Source organism: Ciconia boyciana, chromosome 4 (assembly GCF_034638445.1).
Source record: "Ciconia boyciana chromosome 4, ASM3463844v1, whole genome shotgun sequence".
NCBI lineage: Eukaryota > Metazoa > Chordata > Aves > Ciconiiformes > Ciconiidae > Ciconia > Ciconia boyciana.
Window position 1 is genome coordinate 79,390,064 of NC_132937.1, and position 13,829 is coordinate 79,403,892.

Genomic DNA, 13,829 nt, shown 5'->3' on the forward strand with positions numbered 1-13,829 from the left:
TAATTTACTATTTCAGTAGAGGAAAACGTGGTTCTGAAATGTTTTTTTCTTTCTTTCTTTTTGGTGGAGGGGGAGAGGCAAGTTGTGGGATGTCCTGAATAAAATATCACTATGATAGTCTGGGTGGAAGTGAGGGAAGTGCAGTTTCAGATGCAAGAAAATAGGAGTGGTATTTGCTTTTATCTGAGAGCAGTAGCACACTAACCCAGAGGTGGCTTTGCATCCTGCCTCTGTACTTTTGCAATGTGTTTCTTCTCTGACATCAAGATAAGTTCTTCCATGATCTGCTCCTCAAAGTGTCCAGACCAGATTAATGGTTCACATGTTTATCTTTCCACACTTGTTGGTATGGAAAATACTATTCTATATGTCTGGACAAGCCATTGTGAAACAAATAAAACTAGTAACTCCTGCAGTCTTCTGACCCCTCTCTCCTTCCAGCCCAGTGCAAGCATTGATCTTTTCCTTGCATGTCATTTCCCAAATATGTAAGGAAGAGCATCAGTCTATACCTATATTCAGGTGGGTTCTTCCTACTTTTCCTGAAAAACAGCTCTAACACTGTGCTTAGCACAACTACGTGCTTCTGTCTTCTTGGCACAGGAATAGGAAATGATGGGGCTGTCTATTATACTGATATTATGCAGCCACTGTCTTTTCTCTGTGTGAGGGCATCATTTAATCACTGCTACAGAGGAAACCTGCCTTCTAGCTTTCTGTGTGGTGACTCTGAAACCCATCAACTGGCAATCTCTGAGAAATCTATGCTGACCCAGCAATTTCCTCCAGAGATTGTGATGGATTAGGCTTCGTTGTTTAAGCAGTTCATAAAATTTGCAAAAGCCAATTAACTCTATTCTTTACTATGTTTTTTTATTAATTTGTCCAGAATAGACATCATCCTTACTGACCTGTAGGTTTCTGGATCTCCCCTAAAGGACTCTTGAAAATAGTGTTAGTGTCACATTTGCCACTTTCTAATCTTCAGGTACCAAAGAATTTTTTGATTGGTGATGTACTGAAGCAACTTAATTAAATTATTTCATTGCCTGAGTTTCTTAAAAGCTCTTTGGTTTAACAGTGTGGCAGTTGTTGCTGTTTATTTTGTTTGCTTGTCCTATAAGCTCTTTTGTTGCTGCCTCAGTTTGAGATAGCACTTCTGATATAAACCCCCATAGAGAAGAGTTTCTTTCTGAACATGCTGCAAGCCCTTCCCCTGTGAACACATACACAGAAAACTTATCTGTGTTCTGATAAGGCCATGTTTTCTGCTACCCCTTTTTCGTCCTGATGATCTGTTGGTCCTACATGTTCTCTGACAGGATTCCTATTCAATTTCACCCATTTCCATTACCCCTTTGTGCAGGAAAATGGTCTCATTTCAACAATTTCTGCTTGGATATGGTAGGAAAAGAAAGTTGCCTAAGAGCAACTATCCATCCCTTTTACAAGACAGGAACAGCGCCATACCGGTTAGACCTTGGGGGTAAGAATAAGTAGCTAAGAGAATGTAAGCTCAACTGTGGCATCAGGGCAAATACAGGGAACCCATCAGTGTGCTAGCAAGAGCATAAAGCTGGGAGGCTGAATACATCTTGCATGTCATTGCTTCTCGTTTAGCCTTGTCAGCTTGATGGTGAGAGACTTACGAGACTTTGTTGTGTTGAATGGGTCTGCTAAAAGGTTAAGATGTGACAGTCACAATGCAGAAATCTCAAAAAGAAAAAAAGAGAGCTTTCTAACAGCTGATGGCTCTTTAACCAGCCAGAAATGTTCATCACATGACCGCGGGTCTATGTGCTGCAGCTGGACAAATGTTCTTCCAAGAATCAGGGTAACTAATTAGTGTTCTGTGATGCAGACATGAATTTTATACTATATGAAATCTTTAAGTGAAGGCCAGTTACTTTTCAGAAAGACATGCAGTCTCTGAAATTTAATTTAAGGGCCAGAAGCATCAAGAGTGCTTCTGCTGGCCATGCTGAGAGAATAGAGTGGAGTAGAGTGGAATAGAGTGGAGTAGAGTGGAATAGAGTGGAGTGGAGTAGAGTGGAGCAGAATAGAATAGAATAGAATAGAATAGAATAGAATAGAATAGAATAGAATAGAATAGAATAGAATAGAATATTTCAGTTGGAAGGGACCTACAACGATCATCTAGTCCAACTGCCTGACCACTTCAGGGCTTACCAAAAGTTAAAGTATTTTATTAAGGACATTCTCCAAATGCCTTTTAAACACTAACAGGCTTGGGGCATCGACCACCTCTCCAGGAAGCCACTTCCAGCGTTTGACCACCCTCTTGGTACAGAAATGCTTCCTAATGTCAAGCCTGAACCTCCCCTGGCACAGCTTTGAGCCATTCCCAGGCGTCCTATCACTGGATCCCAGGGAGAAGAGATCAGCACCTCCCTCTCCACTTCCCCTCCTCAGGAAGCTCTAGAGAGCAATGAGGTCGCCCCTCAGCCTTCTCTTCTCCAAACTAGACAAACCCAAAGTCCTCAGCCACTCCTCACAGGACATGCCTTCCAGCCCTTCCACCAGCTTTGTTGCCCTCTTCTGGATGCATTCAAGGACCTCCACATCCTTCTTAAATTGTGGGGCCCAGCACTGCACACAGTGTTCAAGGTGAGGCTGCAGCAACGCTAAATACAGCGGGATAATCCCCCCTTTTGACCGGCTGGCTATGCTGTGTTGGATGCACCCCAGGATGTGGTTTGCCCTCTTGGCTGCCAGGGCACACTGCTGACTCATGTGGAGCCTGCTGTCAGCCAGCACCCCCACATCCCTTTCTGCAGGGCTGCTCTCCAGCCACTCCTCTCCCCATTTATATTTGTGCCTGGCATTAGGTGCAGAATCCGGCATTTGCTCTTGTTAAATTCCATATCAATGATGATTGCCCAATGCTCCAATTTATCTAGATCCCTTTGCAAGGCCTGTTGTCCCTTGAGAGAATCAACAGCATCTCTCAGTTTGGTATCATCAGCAAATTTGCTAATGGTGCATTCAACTCCTGCATCCCAATCATTGACAAAAATATTGAGAGATAAAACTAGGTTCATAAATCTGTTCTTCTGACAGCTGTGTACACAGGTTATATTAATCATCCTCCCATGGATGAAAATCCCCTTTTCATGGAGTCTGAGCCAAAACTTACACACATTGTAATTTTTTTTCCTATTGATGTCAAATGAACTTTTGAATCAGGCTGTAGTAAGAGTGCATGTTAGGGAAAGGTGAAAGAACTAACAGGTTAAGAAAATACAGAAAATATTTAACTTTTTCTTTCAAACCTCTGCAGCCTTTGTCCGAAGATTTATGTGAGCCAGGATGCAGCTATTTCTCTCTTTCTCTCTTCCCCTCCTTCCCTGCTCCCATATTGCATTTACATAAAGCAACTGCAGTAGCTCCTAAGCATGTTTGCTTTCAGGTTTGATAAATCCCTTCTCTCCAAGATCTATAGTGAGAAACTTTGTTTCCTTAAAGTAACATACCTTATTAAACTTACTAGTTATTCAAGAAAGAGATGACAAAGTTTGTTTATGGTGTGAATGGGTTTTTGGATCGAACACCAAGTATAAGCCATGCAAATTCATTTCAAAAAGTGTATGCTCTGCACTTCCACTATTATGAACAACACTAAAAATTATCCATGTCCCATGTGAGAACAGTAAAAGGTAAATAGTTCAAATAGTGGAAGGCAATTCAGTGTTTAATGTTCTGTTTCAGTAATTTGCACAACATTGTTTCAACACTACAAGAGGTTATTTTAAAAATAACGTGTCATCTAGTAAATTAGTCTTATTATGTAGGATTTATCTGAGATAGCTGTACTTACTCATTCAGCAGTCTGTTATGAAAACCTTCTAAATAAACCTTGCAGCTTTATTTGAAGTGTAGGAAAGTTACAGTTTGGGGGGGGTTTGTTCAGGGATATTTTGATACCTTCTCCTTAATTAAAGCTTTTCATGAAGTCATTATGTGCCCTTTAAAAGTCACTTTTTGTCAGCATTACTTGTTTGTGCTTGTTGTGTCTAACTGAGCCTGATGTGTTTTGTGTGTAAATTGTGAGATCAAGATCAAAAAAGTGATGTAACCAATAGCTGAAATTCTACTAATTTTCAGTCAGTTTCTTCTCTTTCCATCACAGATCTGTACTACTTGGGTTTCATTTCACTGAATAGGCTTGGGAGATGGGGTTTGTTTTTTTTTTCTTTTAATCTGCTGGGCCTCTGAAAATCACTGTGAGTGATATTGCAGATAAAAGTAATGGTATGACAGAAGGAAATCACTGTAAAGCAAACTACGTATACAGTGGGAGAGAGAGAGAGAGAGACACAGGTCAATAATGGATGTATAAACCTTGCTATTCTTGCATAGCTTCTTGAGTATTACAAGGTACCAAAGAAAAGGTGAGCTAAAGAAGTGGAAGAGAATCACACAGCAAGCAGCCTTACTAGATATTTTCATGGGACAGAGAAGCAAAACACCAGGTAATTTGCAAAGACTATATGAATCAACAAAGGGAAAATTTTTCTCAGTCTGTTAGCTCTTGTCAGCCAGTTCGATCCACAGGGGTTATTCGAAACAATGCTGTGGTGCTGCTGCCTCTGCATTTCCCCAGCCAAAAAGAGTTGTCTTGCTGAGGAAGGCACATTATCTCACCTCAGCTCACCTATCTAGTCTTATTTCTGGTTAAAACAGGATTTAATACCAATCAGCCCACACATAGGGCATATTCTGGCATATTCTGGTATATTCTGGCATATTCTGGTATATTCATATAGGCAACAATAACCTTCTGAAGGCTCCTAGAGGCAATGTCCTAGCTGATGCCAGTTGGTGGCTCAGCCATGTTCTGAAAGAAGCCAGTGCCCATCTGCTTACAGGGATGTGTGCTGGCAGGTCATGATGCCAGTTACATGAGCAGGGGCAAGCCTGTCCCAGGCAAGACTATTGAGCTCCAGAGCAGCATCTGAACTGTAGGAAGCAAGCCCTGCCTGCAAGGCCTGAGAGGCTGGTCTATGGCTAGTCTCCTCTGAGTTCTCTTCCCTAAACAACATGGTGCAGTGATCTTGTCAGGGCAAATGCTTTGGTGTGTGCACAAGTCCTGTCCCAGACCTTTCCCCATCTTGGCAGTGCTCCTCCACTCCCAAATGCAGTCCTTACCTTTGCACGGAGAGACACACAGCCATTCCCCAGCTGCCCACAGCAACCCTAACCTCCTAAATCCACACTGCCTGCACAGCCTCAAAGCTTATCTGCTGTGCCAATTGCCCCTGTTAACTACATCTAAAGGCCCCATGGGGTGTCTTCCTTTTCCACTACTTCATGCCTCTCTTCACTCCCGCTTTTTGCTACCTGAGGCACAAGATAGATGAGTGCAGACTCAGCTGTTATTGAGGCCCCTGGGCCTTGCTGCGTGGCCAGAAGTGTTGGTTCCACCTTCTTGTGATGGCTGGATCATGGTTGGGGCATGAATAAGTACAACCACTAGGTAACATGTAAGACGGGAGCCTGTTGCAAGGGGGCTTAAGCCATGAGTTAGAAGTGCAAAACGTCAGGGGTAGTGCAAGACTTACAAGCAAGAAAAGTGCCTTAGATTTTGGAGGACACTTAGATATTTACATGTGGATGTGAACCAGTTGCAAACATCAAGTGCATGGCTGGGTGTGGGAAACAAATCATGGATACTTATCTATAGTGTAATTCAGGGAGGTGAGTTTGGTTCAAAGGTCCTGGTACAGTTAAATCTGTACAACCTCCTTCCTCTAATTATTAGAGGATGTGATTATATTGCTACAGAATTGTTAGCACCACTTGAGCCTTGCCCTGTGAAGAATGGACTGTGCTGATGTGGCTGAAGCTTTTCTGGGAATTGCACCTGTATAATTGCAAAACTCCCCTGCCTGCCATTGCAACGTTTTTAAGACAAGTCTTACACTGTGCGATTCTCTTCTCAGACTACTGCTAAACATCAGTATGGCACTGAATTACAGAAGCAGCATGGTCACGAGGTCCCCAAGCTCTTCTCTTTGCCCCAGGATGAGATCACAGAGAGCTATCATTCAATATGTGTTTCTGATGACCTTGGTGGTGGCAGAGCTGCTGCTGTCCTCCCCCCGCAGCCTCCCATGACCTCCCACGCCTGGCAGCTTCTGCAAGGGGTTCCTGAAGTCTGACGCTGAGCTGCCTCCTGGGACTGCAGCCCAGCGCTTCCCCACTGCCCGCAGACGATGTGCAGGCAGAGCTCATATTTCAGATGCCTTTCACAGAAGGCAGTTCTCGTGTCTCGCCTTCCTCTCTGCAAGGTGGGATAACCTTCCCTTGTGAGTGCTTTTTTTTGGACTCCTGTGACCAGTCCACGTAGAGTTTTGTTTCCTAGACATCTGATAAGTTTTATTATTCCTCTCTGGTTGACTGCTAGATTTTTTTCTTAAGAATTTGGAACGATTTTAAGTGTAATTTCATGTTATGCAATAAAAAAGCATAATATGAGTTTATACAGAAAAAATAAGGTACAGTTGCTAAAAAATAAATTTAAAATTCTACTCTTTTGGCTGATAGCCTTGCCATCTGCTAATGTTAATCATCAGCTTTTGCCCATAAACAATCTTTAGATTTATTGTTGAGGAGCTGACAACAAACACACTTCCCAATCTTATGGTGTGTCACACAGGCAATATGAAGTTTTGTTTTGGCGTTCATAACATAGTTGTTTGGTTATTTTAGGAAAGCTTTTGTAATTGTTCTGAATTGCAACATCATGGATATTGAGCCAGAGCTTCAGAAGCCCTTTTTTATTTTACTCTTTTCAACCATTCCTAATTCACACTGTTTGCTCACTTTACTTTCTGTGATTTGGAAGAACTGAAAAGAAAAAAAGTCACAAAACCCCCCCACCCCAAACTATGTAGCTATAAGAAATCATCTATTACATAAAATATGTTCCTGTGTGCCTTTTCAAGTGCATAGGTAGTCCTTCTGGAATAACTCTTAATGTAAAAAGATTTAAGTACTAAGAAAATTTTGCATCTTAATTATTCCCTAAAGGCTTGTTTCTTCTTTAGACTGAAACCACTGGCAATACAACAGGTCTTTAAAGAACCCATTTATAGTTAAGACCCATTAGGGCTAAAATTTGAACTTAGCCACTCAAAAAAAGGGGAGAAACACTTGAGATGGTGAGATCTATGGATAATTTTATTTTCTAGTTTATATTTTTAGTAATACTAAAACAGAAATAGATTTATCTTTGTTTGGTTAAAGTTTCTGACAAAATTAAATCTGACAAAAGAAGTCATTCTAATAAATACTGCAGAGGAGAGATCTGCTCAAGGGTAAGAAATGCTGGAAGCAAACTTGCAAAGTGTCTGCTGGAGTTCTCCAAAGGTAAGGCTGAAACCATGAATTTTCCAAGTGAAACAAAGACACAAACTGTCCTGAAACAGAGCATATATTAGCAGAGTCATGCACCTCTCCAACTTCTGATGTCTTTGAGAGAATACTATTTCAGACAATTCATGCCATTGTTCAGAAAGCAACCTGGAATTCCACTCTGTTCTTGGTGATTACTCAGAATTTTAATGATGAAAAAAAGCTGATGTTAATTTAATATGAATTAAATTAATCAAAATTACTTTTAAAAGACTCTTCTATGTACAGATGAAGTTCTTATCATCTGGGTCCCATTTTATATCCCTTGCTAGATTCAAATGCTCTTTGTATGTTTAGATCTATAAGTTGTCGCCAGATGGAAACAGAAATTTAAGACAGAAATAATTTTTCTTCTATATACAAGGCATCTGACTGTTTTGATAAAGCCTGTTTTGCTAATGAATTAGCAGAGCTAATTCTGAGACCCTTTCAAAATAATTGCTACTAAAGCTGATAAAAATTGTACTTCAGGTGTATTTCTTTAGATTAAAATGTCTCTTTTTCACTAAAAGTAATTTTTGAATTTTTCCTGATTTTATTACATTATCAGCTTGGAAGTTTTTCTGATGAAAAACCTACTTACACCAAAGTATATATTAAATAAATAAATAAAACTATATAAAAATATACAATTAATTATTAATAGATAAATGTATAAATATATATTTAGAGACTGCCAGCATTTAGTATCTGGTGAGTTTAGTCTGACACATTCTTCAAGGGAAAGAACAATGGACAAAAATTCAATTTTGAGCATTTGACAGGCAGGAATTTTAGCAGGAATTTTAGCACAACTCCTTTGTTGGTTTAAAGCTTAGCATTTTGTCATCTAACCTTGCCCACAAGTCTAAACATTTTGAAATTTGTAAGAGTGAGGCTTTCCCCGCCCAGACTGTGCCAAACAGGAAGAAGAAAAGCCACAGGAACGTACCTGTTAGAGCTCATTCCTAAGGAATCTGCATAAAAATATGTTACGAGGAGACCAGCTTTGTACTCAGTGTCTGACCTGTCACCTTCTGGAAATCATTGCAATTACACACACACAAGAAGTGGGACCAACAAGATAGGTACATGACTGGCACTAAGCATTTTGTGGCTGCTGCTGCAGGAACTGCGAGGTCTGCTGTGCTCAGGATCTGTTTTGGCAGATGACACAGAAGCAGCATTTTGCTGAAGCTAGAGGAGGTCTTGGTACAGTTATGGTAATTCTCATGAGACCTTTCATAGCCAACCACAAAATAAAGCCAATAATGCTGAAGACCAGTTGGGTGGGACTTCAATGCATGATCAAGCAGTAGTTCTTGAGGGACTGGCAGCCAGCCACTCTGAGTAAATACATTAGGACTTGGAATTATTCAACACTAACACAAATCTGTGGGTGGATCCAGCAAATGGGAAAACAACAAGGATTAGGGTAAGCGGACACCTGCATGTTGGATGTTTACACCAGCAAATTAAAAAAAATTGCAATGCGGAAAAAAAAAAGCACCTCTTAATCAATTATTTTTACCATCTGGTAGAGTTATGAATTTTGGCTTTGTGGTGGATTGACCTTGGCTAGCCACCAGGTGCTCACCAAGCCGCTCTCTCACTCCTACTCCTCAACAGGATCAGGGGAAGAAAAATATGACAGAAATCTCATGGGGCAAATAAGGACAAGGATATTTCTTACTAATTAACATCAAGGGCAAACAGGCTCAACTTAGAGAAATTAATTTATTGCTAATTAAACAGAGCAGGATAATGAGAAATAAGAACAATCTAAAAAAACCTTCCCACCACCCCTCCCTTCTTTCTGGGCTCAACTTCACTCCTGACTCCTTTACCTCCTCCCCCTGCGCAGCGCAGTTTGGCCAGTTCATCACACGTTGTCTCTGCTGCTCCTTCCTCCTCAGCGGGAGGACTCCTCACGCTCTTCCCCTGCTCCAGTGTGGGGTCCCACCCATGGGAGACAGTCCTTCACAACCTTCTCCAGCATGGGTCCTCTCCACAGGGTGCAGTCTTTCAGGAACACACTGCTCCAGCGCAGGTCCCGCATGGGGTCACAGGTCCTGCCAGAAAACTTGCTCCTGTGTAGGCTCCTGTCCACGGGCTGCAGGTCCTGCCAAGAGCCTGCTCCAGCATGTTCTCCATGGGGTCACAACTTCCTTCAAGGCATGATCTGCAGTGTGGATACCTGCTGCACCCTGATCCTCCATGGGCTGCAGGGGGACAGGCTGCCTCACCGTGGTCTTTACCAGGGGCTGCAGGGGAATCTCTGCTCTGGAACCTGGAGAACTTCCTGCCCCTCCTTCGTCACTGACCATTGTGTCTGCAGGGCTGTTTCTCTCACATATTCTCACTTGTCTCTCACAGCTGCTGTTGCGCAGCTTTCCCCCCCCCCCCCTTAAATACTTTATCCCAGAGGCACTACCACCACCACTGATCGGCTCAGCCTTGGCCAGCAGCAGGTCTCTCTTGGAGCTGGCTGGAACTGGCTGTGTCGGACATGGGGGAAGCTTCTGGTGTCTTCCCACAGAGGCCACCCCTGCAGCCCCCCTGCTACCAAAACCTTGCCATGCAAACCCAGTACAAGCTTGCAGGTTCCTCGTCTGAATGTGTTTTGTAGATTTCCCTTCAGAATCAGGACTGAGAGATCAGAGATGTCATGCTTTGGTGCTGAGAAACAGTCTCTCCAAGGCAAGTGGGCGTTTCCTTTTGTTCATTCATTGTATGAGTTAATTTGAGTATGCTGCGATTGGCTGATTGATTTTTCACCTACAGTTTCCACAGTAGATTATTGTGAACATAGGCATGTGAACAAAAACACCTAGCTTAGATCCTGACCTGCTCATATCCAATGTTCAAGTATCTTTTTAACGTCATCAGTACCCCTTTCATATCTGCTGAAAACTGTTTTGTGTTAACTGGTGGCTTACAGTGCCTGGATGTGTGCTCAGCTGGCCGGCTGCTATTCCAGCAAGCTGTCTGCCTGGACCTCTCCCACAAAGGTCATCACCCAGCCATGTTATCATAGCAATCATAGCACCAGCATATTAACCTTTTTTTTTGTTATTCACATATATACTAGAGAACTCCTATCCAGTTCTGTGAACAATGATTTTTGCTCTACAACATGATTCACTGAAAACAAGTATGAATATGTCATAGGTCTGTTCTGAGGAAATCACCTCGTTACACAATTCTCTTATCGAGATCGTAAAATCCTTTTTCCTATTCAATAGTGCATTGCCCTTTTTAAAAATATTAAGACAACAAGACAAATTGGGTAGTGTAAACAAATTGTCTATGGTAAAGAACTGAGAATCCAAGTTTAAAATTAGGGCCAGAGACACCATGGTGTATGTGTATAAATATTTGTCAAAAGACTTTCACTTTTGAAATCTTGTAACTAATCTGAGGTAAGAAGCTGAGAGAAAAAGCCGTGCTGTTGTAACTTTGCTTTTCATTGCAAATTGAAAAAAAACAAACAAGTCCGGACTTAGTCAGACTTAGTGCTAACACCAGCTGCTGTGACCTTCGACTAAAACAGGAATAACACACCACATTTTTAAAATTCTGGTGATGATTAGAACTGAGTCAATACAGGGCTGGATTCATCCTGATATTGAATTACCAGATAATTAAATTTCACAGAGAAAGTAGGCAAGTAAAGAAACAGTCAATGCTGACATATTCAAATCCAAGCAATTCAGAAATTCATCTGCTGTTGAGTTTTAAACATCCCTTAAAGGTCAGACTAATAAAAAGTCAGCAGAGCTGATTGAAGATTTTAGAGTGTAGCTCCGACTACCTCAGCTCTGAAAGCAGCATTGAGACCTCTGCAGTTTCCACTTTTTATGCTTCTAGGTATCTTGGGTTTTCTACGTGTGCCCATTTTTTCTGGCTGTAAGGTTTCCCATGTGGAAAAAGAGACTGTTGCTCAACACTCTTATTGGAGGACTGCTTAGGTGTTGCATGTGGAGAGGTTTATTAACTCTTTGTTAATATGAAATCACATGCCTATGTTACCACATAAATATGCATACATCTACGCCTCAGTATTTGATAAGGAAAATAAGTGCTCAGGTAGCTCCCAATGCAGTGGTCTTCAGGCACCCGGGTGACATGATTTCTAAGTGCTGGCAGGTTCCCCCATGCATGCAGGCTGAGAGAGGAGAGAGGCTGGCATAAGCTACCACACAAAGCTGTCTTCTGCAATGGAACAAACACTGAAAGATGGGAATGTCAGTTTTTCCTAGTTCTGTGGGAGCCCAAGAAGACAACACAATTTTGCTTGAAACTTTAAACTGATGATTTTAGTTTTCCACTGTAGAACACTCAAATACGAGGCAGCACATGTCTTGAGTTCCACATATCTGTTCGCCTTTGGGTTGCGATTTGGCAGGCTTCACCCACAGTCAGTTTGTGTAGTTCGCTCAGCTAAGCAGCCTTTACCATGCATAGTCACAAAGCTGCAAGCAACGAACCCCAAGCCCTTCAAAGAGCAGAAGGAAGCTGGAGGTTTTGGAAGCCATCTCAGTAGCATTCTCTGGGGGATGGCTACAAAGTTAATGTGACACCAAGATCATTTAAAAGACAGAAATCTTTGGTAAGGACATAATTAGTTGTGGGAAATACCTTAAAAATAAATCCTCAGCTTTAGGACTTTGCCAAGTCATAAACAGAGTGCCCATAGCCTCAGAACTGAGGGAGAAACAAACATAGACAAAGAAATTAATGTTCTCCTGAGGTGAATAATTGTCCCTTCCCTCCCAATGCTTTTTAAAACCTCTCTCACAAAAATTTTACAGTTAATAACTGGACCTGGTGATTTTTTACAAAAGAACAACCCGACAGGTCAAACATATTGGGGTGGTAGCAGTAAAAAGGAGAAGCACTTTATTTACAGAGCTGGGCAAAGTCTGGAGAGAAAAAGAGAAATTAGACATATCAATGCATTAAAAATGTTGACTATTTTCTTAGGCTGCTACAAGATCCATGTTTGAAAACAGGCTTCCAAAGTGTTTTTGGCTTGGAAAAATTATGTGAGAGGTTGTGCTAAAGAACTTGTTTTCCTGTTTATTCTGCCACAGTGCATCTCTGAGCTATCCTTGAGAAGAAACATTTGTGTTGTATGTCTTTTTGTGCAATTTCTGCAGTTATATTTGTAATGGATTTCATGACGGAAAAGCTTAAAGAAAAGGTTTTTCTGCAATAAGACATGAATTTCATAAAGTATACAGATGATAGTCCTGTTCCGAAAGAAAAATAGCACATTATTTATCCCACCGGTAAGGAGAATAACATTTGGTTTACATTAAGAAAAGTGAAAGTTTAGAAAACATTTATCATACATCTGATAATAATTATTAGTCTTGCTATGATGAGAAGTCCCTTGGCTGACGTTTCAAGGTAGATCTGTTAGCATTTAGCCCTTAAAGTGAGCAAGCGCTCTGATGCCTCCAAACTTGATTTTGCTAGAACTCAATCTGCAGAAAATTTTAATTAGTGAAGCTTTGGAGTGTGACAGACCAAAAGAGGAGGTTTTGCAGGTGAATCCACATCTGTACCCTGGGCCCTTGAGGGGCGGGTCACTCCTGACCCCATCTATCCTTATATCCCACAGGGATTTCTTCCCCTTATCGCAGCTTACCACTGCAGCCTCCTGTGCTTTCACGGCTTTCCCCTGATGAGGGTCTGCCTCCACCACCTCTGTAATGTCCCCATGGATGTGGGACAGTGGTGTGAGCTACTGCCAGGGCTTCTTCTCGCTGGGCTGTGCCGGTCCCACTCCCTTGGCTGCTCCTCGCAGGGCTTGGGTTCCCACCTGCTGTGGTGGCGCACCAGTGGGCTCACTGCATGCCTCTTCAAACCTGTCGCTGCAGAATCAGGGAAAGCAGGGTCATTTTTCCTCATGTTTATGTTTCTGAAGAGTGACCCTTTGGTGAGACAGAAGTTGCATGACTTCAAGGTAGGTCACATGCCTGACGTCCCAGGAAGGTAGAATAACATGCTTCAAAAATCGGAGACCATAAGAACCAAGTGTCAGGAAGCTCTCCCTTGTGTGTCAAGACATTCCCTTTCCTCTGGTGGTTTGTTAAATATTTTGTTTTCCTCTTCCTTTCTTCCTGCCTTTCGCTTCCATTGCTGAGCAATACCAGCTTTCTAGATGCCAGTCAATTTTACATTTCCTCTGCTTATGGGATCCTGTTTGGATGCAGTGCATTTTATTAAGCTGGACAACCTGAGAGCAGCTTTCACACTCCCAGAGCCTCTCAAAGCAAGGGTCCTTCTCTCCTTTTGGGCTAAGAGGAATAACTATAGCAGACTAACTATTAGCAAATGGCTCACCCTGGTTTGCTGATCACCTGCTGGCTGCAGTACTTGATAAAAAGATGAGTAAGGTGGGT